At 42.8% G+C, this 15,649-nt stretch overlaps 1 protein-coding gene across 4 annotated transcripts in view; it reads left to right on the top strand.

Annotated features, from left to right (window-relative positions):
- Positions 1 to 15,649, top strand: part of CPEB3 (cytoplasmic polyadenylation element binding protein 3) — a 154,207-nt gene that overhangs the window by 116,137 nt on the left and 22,421 nt on the right. The gene's annotated exons all lie outside the window — the stretch shown is intronic.

The raw sequence follows: 15,649 nt of genomic DNA, 5'->3' as shown, positions 1-15,649 counted from the left end.
TTATGCAGTTTTGTGTTTTCTCATGTTTTGACAGCACTTTGGATGTGTTTTTACCGGTGATTTGCACAATTGTGGTAAAATATCAAAATTTTTGTGGCACTTTTGGGTAAATCAAGGCAAAAACTGAAAATGATGCAGTGGAGGCGTTTAACTACTATATATTCTGATACCTCTGCTTGTGTGTGTGTGAGGGAATTGGAACAGATTGCGATCTGTGACAAGTGTATAGCTAACAGATGTCTAAAGAGTTAAACCTGCTTTACCAGTTTCTGTAGTGACTTGGATTATGGTGCCCTTGGTAGCTGCTTTGGTTGCCCATTCACTTAACACAGTGATTGCTAACAATGTCCTCTATGTATAAACAATATGGTAAAAAACAAAAAAAAACAAACTGAGATACCATACCCTATACAATAGCTGATGGACAACAGTGGCATTTTTCTGGATAAAGAACAGGCCCTGCTTTATAACCTTGGACCATTCCTTCAAATGTAGCCTGGTCCCTCTAGAAACTGGGAGCTGTGGAAAAAAGGGGTTGTCTGGGAAAAAACATAAAAGGGGTCGACATCCATAAACATCAGCAGTACTTGCTTGCCTGATACCCCGACACTGCCCTTCTGCTAATGCCCAGGTCCCTACTACTTTAAGGGGTACTCCGGTGGAAAACTTTTTTATTTATTTTTTTTAAATCAACTGGTGCCAGAAAGTTAAACAGATTTGTAAATTGCTTCTATTAAAAAAAAAATCATTCTTCCAGTACTTATTAGCTGCTGAATACTACAGAGGAAATTTTTTTTCTTTTTGGAACACAGAGCTCTCTCCTGACATCACAAGCATAGTGCTCTCTGCTGACACCTCTGTCCATTTTAAGAACTGTCCAGAATAGGAGAAAATCCCCATAGCAAACATATGCTGCTCTGGACAGTCCCTAAAATGGACAGAGATGTCAGCAGAGAGCACTGTGATGTCACCAGAGAGCTCTGTGTTCCAAAAAGAAAAGAATTTCCTCTGTAGTATTCAGCAGCTAATAAGTATTAGAAGGATTAAGATTTTTTTAATAGAAGTAATTTACAAATCTGTTTAACTTTCTGGCATCAGTTGATTAAAAATAAATAAATAAAAGTTTGCCACCACACTTAATGATCTTATGACCTGCTCGGCCAATCAAAATAATTTCCTGTTGTCAAGGTGTCGCAGAAAGCAGTAAGTACTGATTTGGCGATAGTAGGTTTAGGTATCGCAGCCTCATTTCTGCCTTCTGCGTTCAGCCTTGAGTTGACCGTAGTTATTGTCTGTGTTTACATCTTTACATCTAACATATGTTAAAATAAGATATTCTCCCCTCAAAAGTCCACTGTCTGTTAGATTATGGTATCTTTTCCTGTTGTCTACACACTCGATTTGCTATTTATATAAGGTTTGCATAATAATAACGCTTCTGAATCTCAGGAATGGCTGACAACTCTTAGCTTTCTTGTTTTCTGTATGGATTAGACATCAGTTTCTTCTATAAATTCTTACATCCAGGAGGCCCTTGACCTGTAGGAGGAGTCGATGTCCTCCATAGTGTGATAGTAGTTTAGTAGCCTTATTTTAAAGGGGTAATCCAGTGGAAAACGTAATTTTATTTTTGTATTTTTTTTTTTAATAAATCCACTGTGCCAGAAAGTTAAACAGATTTGTAAATTACTTCTATTAAAAAAAATCCTTCTAGTACTTATTAGCTGCTGAATACTACAGAGGAAATTCTTTTCTTTTTGGAACACAGTGCTCTCTGCTGACATCTCTTTCTATTTTAGGAACTGTCCAGAGCAGCATATATTTGCTATGGGGATTTTGTTCTACTCTGGACAGTTCTTAAAATGGACAGAGATGTCAGCAGAAAGCACTGTGGTCATGATGTCAGCAGAGAGCTCTGTGTTCCAAAAAGAAAATAATTTCCTCTGTAGTATTCAGCAGCTAATAAGAACTAGAAGGATTAAGATTTTTTAATAGAAGTAATTTACAAATCTGTTTAACTTTCTGGCATTTAAAAAAAATATATATATTCCACCGGAGTAAACCTTTAATGTCTGTACAAGACAGACTAGATGCTTTATGCACAAGTATTGCTGTGTAAAGTATCTGCTCCTCCTAATAAACATTGGGCTGCCAATATAAAAGGACCAACATTGATCTAGCAGGCATTTATTTATGAGCCTTTTACACAGTTCAGTGATCTTGAGGTCCTTTACACAGGGAGATTTGTGGCCAAAACTGCAATTTTTAGGGTCCGGTGATCACAGTGATCAGCAGAGGAACAATCAATTTGTCATCTAGGCTGAACGCTGGGTTGTTTACACTGGGGTAAATGAAGATAAAGACCATTGGTAAACTATAAACATTTATTGTTCACCCTCACTGAACATATCTTCATAAACATGATTTATAATTATAAAAGTATAATTATTATGCAGCATGCTCTGCAATTAAAACATTTGTGATGAAAAAACATGAAAAATTGCCCCCTTGTGCACTGATCTTGTAAAGGCCATCACTAGTCATCCATGATGTTTGTTACCCGGAAGAATTTTCATTAAATCTTTAGAAATTACTTTGTAAACCACCAATATATGTTTCATGAATAGTTCCATATAAATGGTGGCAATGACTATTCCTTTTATAAATCATGGGGGCACGGTGGTTAACACCCTTACCTTGTTTGTTCACCTTGTGTTTGCATGGATTTTCGGCAGACATTCAAGCTTCCACCACTTTGGCCTCCATCCAGTATAGTATAGGAATACATTGGTTTACCACAAACAAACTAAGTATGGAATAGCATAGCATACTTCACTATGTTTGGATAGTTAAAATAATAATTAAACATACTTATGAAACCGTTAGCATGCCAAAATATAGCACCAATGTGGGCATTTAATTATCACCTCGAGAAGCTCCAGTAATGTCTTTATCCGTTTATAGACACTATCACTGGAGCTTTATGAGGCAGAAATGTGAAGGACCTCCTTCCTCTTGTCCCACTGTAGTACTGCCGACAGTTATCTGCACATGTTTTTTGTGTAGGGGTCGCTATCGCCAGAACAAGTGCACTATAGAGCCCAAAAGAAGAGAGAGACGGTCTGGCTTTGCCAGAAAAGCACCGATGATGACTATGATGGACCTCATTGGCTCTTCCCCAGTGCAACCAATGTCGGACATATACCACCGTTGACAAATATATGATGTGTATAGTATGGGGCCATATCTGTTTTTCTGATGGGGAAATGAAATGATAGCTAGGATTGCTTCAGCCGTTGTATAGAGCATGCAGGCTACTCTGGCACCTCCTCCGCCTCTTGGCACACTTTACTGCAAGGGTTTTATAATCTAGTAAGGAAAATGCTTCACCAGAAGACTCCTACTAATGAAATGCTGGAACATTCCTACTCAGTTACTGGACTGAATTGCTGAACTTTCTTTAGTTCGACTTGGAAATATTTTTCACTGGGCCAGAAAGGCAGCACGTTGAAGTTAAGTGCTTTACCATGTAGACTAAATATTTAATTATTTTTTATTTTTATTATTATTATTATTTTTTTATATTCATACATTAATATTATACAGTCACAATAAGTATATTCATTACAACACAATACACCTTTTTCTTGCCTCTCCCCCCCCCCAATCCAAAAAAACAAAATAATAAAAAAATTAAAAATACAAATTCCCCGATCTTCTACTTCAATACCATATTGATTACTTTCTATAATCTCTTTACTATTTCTAACCAGGAGGATGCGAATCAATCCATGTTTTAACAATCATAAATTTAGCACAGAATAGCATTCTATGTAATTGTTTCCTTTTTTCTCTGCTTAAAGGGGTACTCCGGTGAAAACCTTTTTTCTTTTAAATCAACTGGCTCCGGAAAGTTAAACAGATTTTTACATTACTTCTGTTAAAAAATCTTAATCCTTCCTGTACTTATTAGCTTCTGAATACTACAGAGGAAATGATTTTCTTTTTGGAATGCTCTCTGATGACATCACGACCACAGTTCTCTCTGCTGACGTTATTATAATAATAAGTCTTTATTTATTTATTGTTGTCCTTAGTGGGATTTGAACCCAAGGCCCCAGCAGTGCTAACCACTAAGCCACCATGCTGCCCTTAGCACACATCTGCTATGCACGGTTGCTAAAATTGACAGAGATGTCAGCAGAGAGCACTGTGCTCGTGATGTCATCAGTATTCCAAAAAGAAAGGAATTTCCTCTGTAGCATTCAGCAGCTAATAAGTACTGGAAGTATTAAGATTTTTTAATAGAAGTAATTTACAAATATGTTTAACTTTCTGGCACCAGATGATTTAAAAGAAAAAAAGGTTTTCACCGGAGTACCCCTTTTATTCTATCTCTGATTCTCCTACTGAAGGAGAAGGGGCAAGTGTCCTCTCCAATTGTTCTCCTAATTCATCATATACGTCGGACCAAAATTCCTGAATTCTACCACAGGTCCACAGCATGTGTAGAAAACCCGCTCCTTCTCTATCGCATTTAGGGCAGTTAATATTTGTTTTCTTTCCTATTTTACGAAAAAAAGATGGGGCATAATATAATCTATACACTATATTAAATTGGACTATTTTAGACTTATTATTCTGCGGGATCTGCTTAATCTTTTTATATATACTCTCCCACTGATTCTCCTCTATTATTCCCAAATCCTCCCTCCATGCTCGAGTGCTACAGTGTTTCAAATATGGTTTCAGTGCATTAATCATTGCTGAATACACACTAGATATTATTTTCCTATTTACTCTATTTTCTATTATTTTCTTACTAAATTCCAGTGTATCATTAATCACAATTCCCTTCTCCACTGTATTCCTAACTGTGCCTTCCATCCTTATATATTCAAACCAAGTTCTCATCCCAATTTCCCTTTTATCTTTTATTTTCCCCCATTCTATAAATTTACCGTATTTTTCGCCATATAAGACTCACCCAATTTTAAAGGAGGAAAATCTAGAAAGAAAAGATTCTGAACCAAATACAATGTAAAGTATAGGACAGTGATCTTCAACCTGTGGACCTCCAGATGTTGCAAAACTACAACTCCCAGCATGCCCGGACAGCCAACGGCTGTCCGGGCATGCTGGGAGTTGTAATTTTGCAATATCTGGAGGTCCGCAGGTTGAAGACCACTGGTATAGGAGGTAATACTCACGTGTCCCCGCAGCTCCGGACCAGTCACCGCTCATCACCGCTGCCCTGGATGTCGCCCTTAATCGCTGTCAACGCGTCCCCGGGGTGTCCCCGTCGCTCCGGAACGTCTCTGCTGCCCGGTATCCTTGCTCTCCGTCGCCGCCATCACATCGCTACGCACGCCGCTCCTATTGGATGACGGGACGGCGTGTGCGATGACGAGGAAGAGCGCCGGCCATGCAGGGGATCCCGTCACGGAGCAGTCATTCGCCGATCTGACACCGAGGAGGCAGGTAAGGTCCCTCCCGGTGTCCTTTAAGCTTTTCGGGACGCCGCGATTTCACTGTGGCGGTCCCGAGCAGCCGGGTTAGTGTCACTTTCACTTCAGATGCGGCGGTCAGCTTTGATCGCCGTGTCTGAAGGGTTAATACAGGGCATCACCGTAATCGGTGAGGTCCTGTATTAGCCGCTGGTCCCGGCCGTTGATGGCTGCAGGGACCGCCGCGATAGGACAGGGTTTTAATGTGTACTTGCCATATAAGACCCACCAACTTTCCCCCCCCCCCCCCAGTTTTGGGGAAGAAAAAGTGCGTCTTATACGGCGAAAAATACGGTACCTTTCTTCCAAACATCTTTTACCACATTAAACCCTAGCTGAAGCATTTTCATCTCTACCTTCCTCAAAACATTTGTGAAATATGGGTTTTCCCAAAGTGGTGCTATATCTAACATACCTACTATTCCCAATTCCTTTTTAAATAAATCCCAGGATTTAATCAAACTCCCAACTATTAAATTACCTTTCCATTTTCCCTCTTTCAACTGCCCAGATTCTAATAACTGATAAATATTGTCATAATCCCCATTTGAATTTTTAATCAGATATTCAAAAAATTAATTTATAAAATATACTTGAGCTGCTTAAAAGTACCGTATTTTTCGCCCTATAGGATGCACCGGCATAGACGCACCCAATTTTAAAGGTGCAAAATCTAGAAAAAAAAGATTCTGAACCCAACAGTGATCTTCAACCTGCGGACCTCCAGATGTTGCAAAGCTACAACTCCCAGCATGCCCGGACAGCCGTTGGCTGTCCGGGCATGCTGGGAGTTGTAATTTTGCAATATCTGGAGGTCCGCAGGTTGAGGACCACTGGTATAGGAGGTTGTACTCACGTGTCCCCGCCGCTCTGGACCCGTCACCACTGCACTGGATGTCGCTCCATCACGTCGCTACGCACGCCACTCCTATTGGATGACGGGACGGCGTGCGCGACGATGTGTTGATGTCGAAGGAGAGCGCCGCCATGCAGGGGATCCCGGCATGGAGCAGACACCGAGGAGGCAGGTAAGGGCCCTCCCGGTGTCCTGTAAGCTGTTTGGGACGCCGCGATTTCACCGCGGCGGTCCCGAACAGCCCGACTGAGCAGCCGGGTTAGTGTCACTTTCCCTTCAGAAGCGGCGGTCAGCTTTGATCGCCGCGTCTGAAGGGATAATACAGGGAATCACCGCGATCAGTGATGTCCTGTATTAGCCGCGGGTCTCGGCCGTTGATGGCCGCAGGGACCGCCGCGATAGGGGTGTGTATTTGCCGTATAAGACGCACCAGAAAAAGTGCGTCTTATACGGTGAAAAATACGGTACTTCATAATATGTTGAAACGCCAGTCCACCTCTATCTCTGGGAAGGCACAAATATTCTATCTTTATGCGAGTCCTTTTCCTTCCCCATATAAGTGAATTAATTCTCACACCATATAGGTGCTGCTCCAAACAGGTACAGGAGCTTAGGAAGAAGGATCGTTTTAATCAACGCAATCTTATCTGCCCTAGAAATGTTTAATGCCCCCCATACTTTGGTTTTCATTTCCATTTTTTCAATCAGGGGTTTCGTATTCCATTTATGATATTCATTCACTTTCCCTGATATTTGTATTCCTAAGTAACCTAGCTGTTCATCTTTTGCCAGAATTTTAACCTTTAACCCCTTAAAGACTGTTTTTTTTTCCGTTTTTGCATTTTCAATTTTTCCTCATGACCTTCTAAAAATCATAATGCTTTCAATTTTGCACCTAAAATTCCATATTATGGCTTATTTTTTACGCCAACTATTCTACTTTGCAGTGACATCAGTCATTTTACTAAAATATCCACAGCGAAATGGAAAATGAAATTAATTGTGCAACAAAATTGAAGAAAAAAAGGCAAATTTTGTAACTTTTGGGGGCTTCTGATTCTTTGGAAGAAAAGTGTCAAAAACACATAATAAACATCATTTAGTTTTTTTGTTTTTTTTTTCTATTTGCGCATTTGCAATGATAAATTTTCCTTGTCAGACAAGGCTTAGAAATCGGCTTGGTAGAAAGAAGCGTTAAAATTTCTGCTTTAAAATGATGTTCCCTAAAAATTTGTGAAAATAAAAAAATAAATATATCTACAAGCTTCACCCTTGTATACTCCATGCTCCCACAATTCTTAGCTGGTGCCCCTGCAGTGGAGTCTCGGTAGTAGGCCAGTCACTGATTTCTTGTGACCACTCCAGTCTACCAATTGTTTCGGGCACTTGCCGTCCCCGCTAGGATGGGGGTCTCTTGGGTTTTCTGTTGTGTTTACATGTGTTTTAAGCAATGTGATTGTGACGAGAGAAAATTGCTTCTGTACAACACTGTGGTGGCTTCTAGGCTCTATACAAGCCCATGTAGTACGTTCTCAGTTACAGCTTATGTCTGTTGCTGTAACACAGCCAATTATCCCTCCATAAAGCCATTTATGTTCCCGAAAATGAATGGTGGCTTTGAGTGTGAAAGGACAGACTTGTCACACTGCTCTACATCAATTAAGACCTCTGCTAGGAGATCCATTTGGGTTATTTACTGCTGCAGCGCATGCATACAATCCGCGCCCGCCATAGATTGCTATCAGCGTGTGACTTCTCTTTTCAATTTCGCTAACTCGTTGTTGGTTAAACAATGCAGAGGGAGTCAGCAGGCAGCGGGTGCCATTACCGAAATACATGCCGTCAATCCGCAGTGCTGCGCGGTGGATGAAAGGTGAAAAATCTAAACAGTTTTCCTGTATTATTATTTAAAAAGAAAGTCTTTAGACTGCGGCGTCTTCCCCCGATGCTATGAAAGTATCCATTCATGCATTTCGAGAGACGAGCGGATTCTAAATTCTGTTTTGACAGCTGTACTTTGTAGAGTGAGAGGAGCTGCCAGATTTTATTTTTTTCCATCTTTAGTTTTGTTTCCTGTTTTTAGTGCTCAAGGAGCAGAGCATTATGGATGACTTGATTTTTTTAGGGTTTACATCATTTTTTTGACATTTCTACATTGCCACCTGAGACCAGTAGTTTTTGTCTTTTTTATTTTGTTGGGGGTCAATGGTAAATACAATTTGGCACTGGAATGCCCTGCTTTTTTTTATCTGGTTAAAATGTGGCACATTCCTACGGAGCCGTACGACTGAGTAGACCTCACACAGATTTTAAATACAATGGTCATAGATTTCTTTGAGCCCCAATTCTTTGGCCTTCTCCAATGCATTGTTGCCAAACTTCAGTTCAAATTCCAGCATTCCCGGTCAGCCAATCGGGGCATGTCTCTGCATTTAGGGCATGCAGGGAGTTGTAGTTTTACAACAGCTGGAGAGCCATAGGTTAAAGACCACTGTATGTTCTATAATGCAGATATATTCATACATTGCTTCATATAGGCACCGAACATTAAACTGTATGGCCCTGTGGTGCATTCCTTCTAGGGATCGACAGATATCGTTTTTTTAGGGCCGATACCGATAATCGGTGGAGTTAGGGCCGATAGCCGATAACTTATACCGATATTCCGGTATAAGTTATCGGCTATTTATCCCCCTGCGACACCGCTGCAGATCATTGACTTAAAGCGGGCGCTTTAAATCAATGCACTGCAGGGGCTTTTGTGGTGCCATAGGCTGTCCCCCCCGCTTCTACAGCCAACGGCATGCTGGGAGTTGTAGTTTTGCAACAGCTGGAGGGCCTACTGTAGGTATAGTATATTATACAGACCCCTGTCCATCCCAGAACCCTGACTCACCTTCCCAGTTGCTGCAGGGACCGTCCGGGGAGGGTGGTCCGGGCCATCCATCCTTCCTGTAGTGTCCGATGGCATTCCGGGTGGAGGGTGTACCGATCCGGGCTGTCCTTCTTCTCCGGGGGTCCTCTTCTCCACTCCGGGCAGGCTCCGGCCTATTAACGCTGCATAGACGCCGCTGCGCAGCGACGCACCTGATGTCAAGGAATAGCGGCGTCTATGCAGCGTACTAGGCCGGAGCCTGCCCGGAGTGAAGAAGAGAACCCCCGGAGAAGGACAGCCCGGACCGGTTCACCCTCCACCAGGAATGCCGCCAGACACTACAGGAAGGATGGATGGCCCGGACCACTCCCATTACGGGTAAGTTTAATTTGTTTTATTGACTCGGAGGGTGGGGGAGGGGCCCGACCGGTATAGCGGTATGGGCAAAAATCCATACCGTGGGAGAAAAAAAAACGGTATCCGGTTCATAACGTTATACCGCCCAGCACTACGGTGGGGGGTGCGACGCGGTGTGGTGGGTCGGGGGGGTGGTCGCGGGGCTGCGGGTCGGGGGGGGGGGGGGGTCACAGTGCGGTGGGGGCGGTGCGGGGGGCGGGGCATTATTGGCTTATCGGCAAGGTAGTTGCCAATACCGATAATGCCCAAAATCGTGATTATCGGCCGATAATATCGGCCATACCGATAATCGGTCGATCCCCAATTCCTTCCACCACCATGTGGCTAACTGCACATCTTTAGTACAGCCCTAAAAATTCTTTTATTTTTTTGGCCACACATCCCTCCTTCAGAGGAGGCATCCATGCTTGCTTTATATTAGCTGTTCTATATGAATACGGCATGTGCTTATCATTTAGTGGCCTTCCTCCAGCTCGCTTATCACTCCCTACTACATTCTCCTGCTGGCTGGAATATAGCACCTACGTAATAATCTCTACACGTAATGCAGTGGCCAACGGCTGTCCAGCCATACTGGGACTTGTAGTTTTGCAACAGCTGGAGGTCCACAGTTTGGAGGCCACCGGCATAGTGTGTTCTTGCATAGCAGAGATCCACATTTATTCGGATTCTTTACCCTTCTACTTAAAGGGGTATTCCAGGATTTTTTTTTTATTTGACTATGCTACAGGGGCTGTAAAGTTAGTGTAGTTCATAATATAGTGTCTGTACCTGTGTCTGACGGTTTTCTCACAATTCTTCTGTGATTTTCATCCCAATATTTATTTTTAACAGCATACAAAATGACTGTTGTCTCAGATTTTTCCCAGATTGCAATGCGGCCGAGACCTGACTCACTAGTCAGCTGATGACAGGGAGCCTGTCTGCTTAATCGCCTTATGGTGGATAACCCCCTTTTTTTTTTTTTTTTATCAACTGGTGCCAGAAAGTTAAACAGATTTCTAAATTCTATATAAAAATCTTAATCCTTCCAGTACTTATCAGCTTCTGTATGATCCACAGAAAGTTATTTTCTTTTTGAATTTCCTTTTTGTCTGACCACACTGCTCTCTGCTGACACCTATGTCCATGTCAGGAACTGTATAGAGCAGGATAGGTTTGCTATGGGGATTTGCTCCTACTCTGGACAGTTCCTAAAATGGACAGAGGTGTCAGCAGACAGCACTGTGGTCAGGCAGAAAATAAATTCAAAAAGAAAAGCGCTTCCTGTGGAGCATACAGCAGCTAAGTACTGGACTGGATTAAGATTTTCAAATAGAAGTAATTTACAAATCTGTTTGGCTTTCTGGCACCAGTTGAATAAAAAAAAAAAAAAAATGTTTTCCAATGGAGTACCCCTAAGATGACCTGTGGCAAACCCAAAATAAATTGAAATGTTACTGCCATTCAATAGCTTAGGTCACCATGATCACATGCCTTTTTACTAGGGGTGTGAATCGCCAAGAATTTGGCGATTCGATTCGAATCGCGATACCAGTGTGGCGATTCGATATATCGCGATATATCGCGATACCGTCTAGGTGACGATACATCGCGATATATCGCCCACCTGGGAGCATTCATAGATCCCAATAGACGCCGCTGTCAGCTTTGACAGCGGCGATCTAGTACTCCGGCGCGCACTTTTCTCATGTTATCCCGTCCGGGCTGCAAAATAAAATTAAACGCACTTTATCTTACCTGCCAACGAGCCCGCGGAGCTCCGGTACAGTCCGGTACAGGTGTTCGGTCCCCGGGCTGTATTCTTCTTACTTCCTGTTAGTCCGGCACGTCACATGGAGCTTCAGCCTATCACTGGTCGCAGCGATGTCCCGCCTCCGCTGGTGATAGGCTGAAGCTCCATGTGACGTGCCGGACTAACAGGAAGTAAGAAGAATACAGCCCGGGGACCGAACACCTGTACCGGACTGTACCGGAGCTCCGCGGGCTCGTTGGCAGGTAAGATAAAGTGCGTTTTATTAAAAATTCCACATCCCTAAAAGAATCGATTCAAAAATATTTTGAATCGATTCTGTATCGGCAAATGAAAAATCGCGAGAATCGATTTTTTCTTACATCCCTACTTTTTACAGTTTCATGGTACGCCCTCCCGTTCCTCAGATATGTGGGTTTATAGTTTGTGTGACAATTCAGGAAATAAGTCAGATGGGCGTGAACTTGGATAAAAAAAAAATTGGAATATCAGACGATGGGCGGGGTTATACAGTGAGAGGGTGTAAATGTTTTACATTGAGGGGCGTGTATTCCTAATATACACCCCCTGACTGTATAGTCCTTCTAATCACCAGATAAACACTCCCATTATTAAAATTAAGTCCCGCCCATCTGACTGAACTGTCAGACAAATTACAAACTCTCATATCTCGGAAATGGAAGGACGTCTCAAGAAACTGTAAAAAATTGTGTGGTCAGGACACCGAAAGCTATCTAATGATAATGCCATCTTAATTTTTTTTGGTTCGCCACATGTCCTCTTTCAGTAGGACCACATGTTCCACTAGGATGAATGAGAATCCCACTGCTGCCTAGTACACCCAGATGACACCCAGCTAAGGCATCTCTGGATGGATATGCACAGATATGCATTTGTTAAAGATCATTTTTAAAGACTCTATTGTTTAAATGGCACTTTTATCATAGAATAACCCATTTTAACCACTAAATGATCGGATAACATAGAAGGCTACTTATACTGCAGAGTGTAGTTTATGCCACCGATGGATTTGCCCTACTTGCTAAATAACAAATGCTTTTAAAAATTCTGGTAATCTTCTTTTTTTTTTTTTTTTTTTATCTGAAAACTGGGCGGTTCAGGTTGCTAAGAGGTAGTTGTGATGGAGCGGTCCATTATCTGGTGCAGGTAATAACATTGCTGCATATGCTCATATATTGGTCTCTTCCTTCATTAAAGTTTCCTAGAAAAAATCAAATGTGACTGATCATTTTATGTCCATATGTTCAGCCACATATGCTTAGTCTTTATGAGCCTGTCACCAGGCCAGATCATTTTCCATAAACAGCTTCTAAGACATGGTATTATTTGATTTGCATATGAATTGGGCCCGATGAAAGGACAACACAGCATTTTTACATTACTTTTTATGCTTGACTTTGGCAATACTACCTGAAATGCTATTATAATTTTTTTTTTTCTTATGTTACAAACCTTTTTACCATGAATATATTATTTTTGCCTTTTCAGCTATATTTGTTAAATTTCTCTAATGCATATTTTGTGTTTTCGGAAAAATATTTAGATATTTAAATTGGGAAAAAAATTATATATAACTTTTTATAGTTTGAAGGGTTTGGGATTACAGGTGAGAGCACTGTATTGGTGGCCTATCCTTAGGTTATTCATATTAGAGCAGGGCAAGGCCAAGTCCCTGTCCCCCACCCCCCAAAGATCTTTTCGGGACACAAGGATGTCCCGGTTACCTCTCTGCGGCCTTGTGTTAACTTAAAAAATGTAGGGGCCAACGGGAGGTAGCGCACACAGGGACGTCACCACATAGGAGCAGAGTGGAGCAATGAGGACGCGTGCATGGTAAGTTACCAGCGGCACGTCCTCTTCGGTGCTCCGACCACCGCTCCTCCGTTCCTGGGACCTACTGCTATGGCCTATAGGCCATAGCAGTAGATCATGACCCCTGGCTGGAGAAGCGATGGTCGGAGCACTGAAGTGGGGCAGTACACAGACATACAGCCTCCAGCCATACACTGTATATGGCTGAAGGCTGTATGTCTGTGGGGGCCACTGCCCACCTAATGTGGGGGAACTACAACCTAATGTTGGGGAACTATACTGCCAACCTATTGTGGGGGAACTATACTGCCAACCTAATTTGGGGGAAACTATGCTGCCTACCTAGTGTGGGGGAAACTATGCTGCCTACCTAGTGTGGGGGGAACTATGATGCCTACCTAGTGTGGGGGGAACTATGCTGCCTACCTAGTGTGGGGGGAACTATGCTGCCTACCTAGTGTGGGGGGAACTATGCTGCCTACCTAGTGTGGGGGGAACTATGCTGCCTACCTAGTGTGGGGGGAACTATGCTGCCTACCTAGTGTGGGGGGAACTATGCTGCCTACCTAGTGTGGGGGGAACTATGCTGCCTACCTAGTGTGGGGGGAACTATGCTGCCTACCTAGTGTGGGGGGAACTATGCTGCCTACCTAGTGTGGGGGGGAACTATGCTGCCTACCTAGTGTGTGGGGGAACTATGGTGCCTGCCTAGTGTGGGGGGAACTATGGTGCCTGCCTAGTGTGGGGGGAACTATGGTGCCTGCCTAGTGTGGGGGGAACTATGGTGCCTGCCTAGTGTGGGGGGAACTATGCTGCCTGCCTAGTGTGGGGGGAACTATGGTGCCTGCCTAGTGTGGGGGGAACTATGGTGCCTGTCTAGTGTGGGGGAAACTATGGTGCCTGCCTAGTGTGGGGGGAACTATGGTGCCTGCCTAGTGTGGGGGGAACTATGGTGCCTGCCTAGTGTGGGGGGAACTATGGTGCCTGCTTAGTGTGGGGGGAACTATGGTGCCTGCCTAGTGTGTGGGGGAACTATGCTCCCTACCTAGTGTGTGGGGGAACTATGCTGCCTACCTAGTGTGTGTGTGTGGGGGGGAACTATGCTGCCTACCTAGTGTGGGGGGAACTATGCTGGCTGAAGGCTGTATGTCTGGGGGCCACTGCCTACCTATTTTGGGGAACTACAACCTAATGTGGGGGAACAATACTGCCTACCTAGTGTGGGGGAACTGTGCTGCGCACTTAAAGGGATATTCCACTGCCCCAGCGCTCTGAACATTTTGTTCCGAACCCTGTGTGCGGGCAGCGGGGGTTGTGATGTCACAGCCATGCCCCCTCAATGCAAGTCTATGGTTGGGGGCGTGTTGACCACCGCACGATACATCACTGTTCAAAGTTAGCTCAGGGATGCTGATCAGTATCCCTGGGGTAAAATCACAGTGTCCCGATCAGCTGTGCGAACGGCTGGGGGTCCCTTACAGTGCTCCGTGCCGTTCAATCATCGTTCTTTTACTGTTGCTAGCCATTGCAGGCAGTAGTAAAGGTGTGCCGATAACGCTGCTCAATGCTGTGCTATGGCATATCATTGATCAGTGTATGCAATCTACAGATTGCATGTAATAGTGCCCTATGGGGACAAAAATCTTTTGGAAAAGTGTAAAAAGAAATAAATAAATGAATTAACCCCTTCCCTAATTAAAGTTTGAATCACCCCCCCCCCCCTTTTAAACTAGATTAAAATCTTTATATAAAATATATATATATATATATATATATATATACATATATATATATATATACATATATATATATATATATATATATATATATATATATATATATATATATATATATATATATAAAAGCCCTTCCTCTAATAAAAACAAAAAACACCCCTTTTTGACATAGGAAAAAGTATTGGTAATTGGTAATGGCAAGTTCTTAAAAAAAAAAGTATCGGTACTCGGTCTTAAAAAAAAAAAATGGTATCGGGACATCCCTAATACTGTGTAATAAATCTAATTTTCTCTGAGAAGGATTTCATCAAGTTCAACCTATATCCCTAATGAGTCCCGACTTAGTTGATCCAGAGGAAGGCAAAAAAAACAAACATACTCGAGGTACAAATTCCTTTCCGACTCCAAATATGGCAATCAGAATAAATCGCTATAAATCTAGTATACATAGCCAGTGATGTTATTACTCTCCAAAAATGCATCCAGACCCCATTTGAATTCTTTGAGTTCCCCATGACCACCTCCTCAGGCAGAGAATTCCACAGTCTCACTTCTCTTACAGTAAAGAACCCCTGTCTGTGCTGGTGTAGAAAACCTTTACAGAAGGGGGAGGTTTCTGTAACTTACTATATACTGGGGTCTTACTGAATTGGTTTTTCTTCATGCACAGAG

The sequence above is a fragment of the Hyla sarda genome, chromosome 7 (genome assembly GCF_029499605.1).
Source record: "Hyla sarda isolate aHylSar1 chromosome 7, aHylSar1.hap1, whole genome shotgun sequence".
NCBI lineage: Eukaryota > Metazoa > Chordata > Amphibia > Anura > Hylidae > Hyla > Hyla sarda.
The sequence above is the reverse complement of the archived record's forward strand: the minus strand, read 5'-3'. Positions and strand labels throughout refer to the sequence as shown.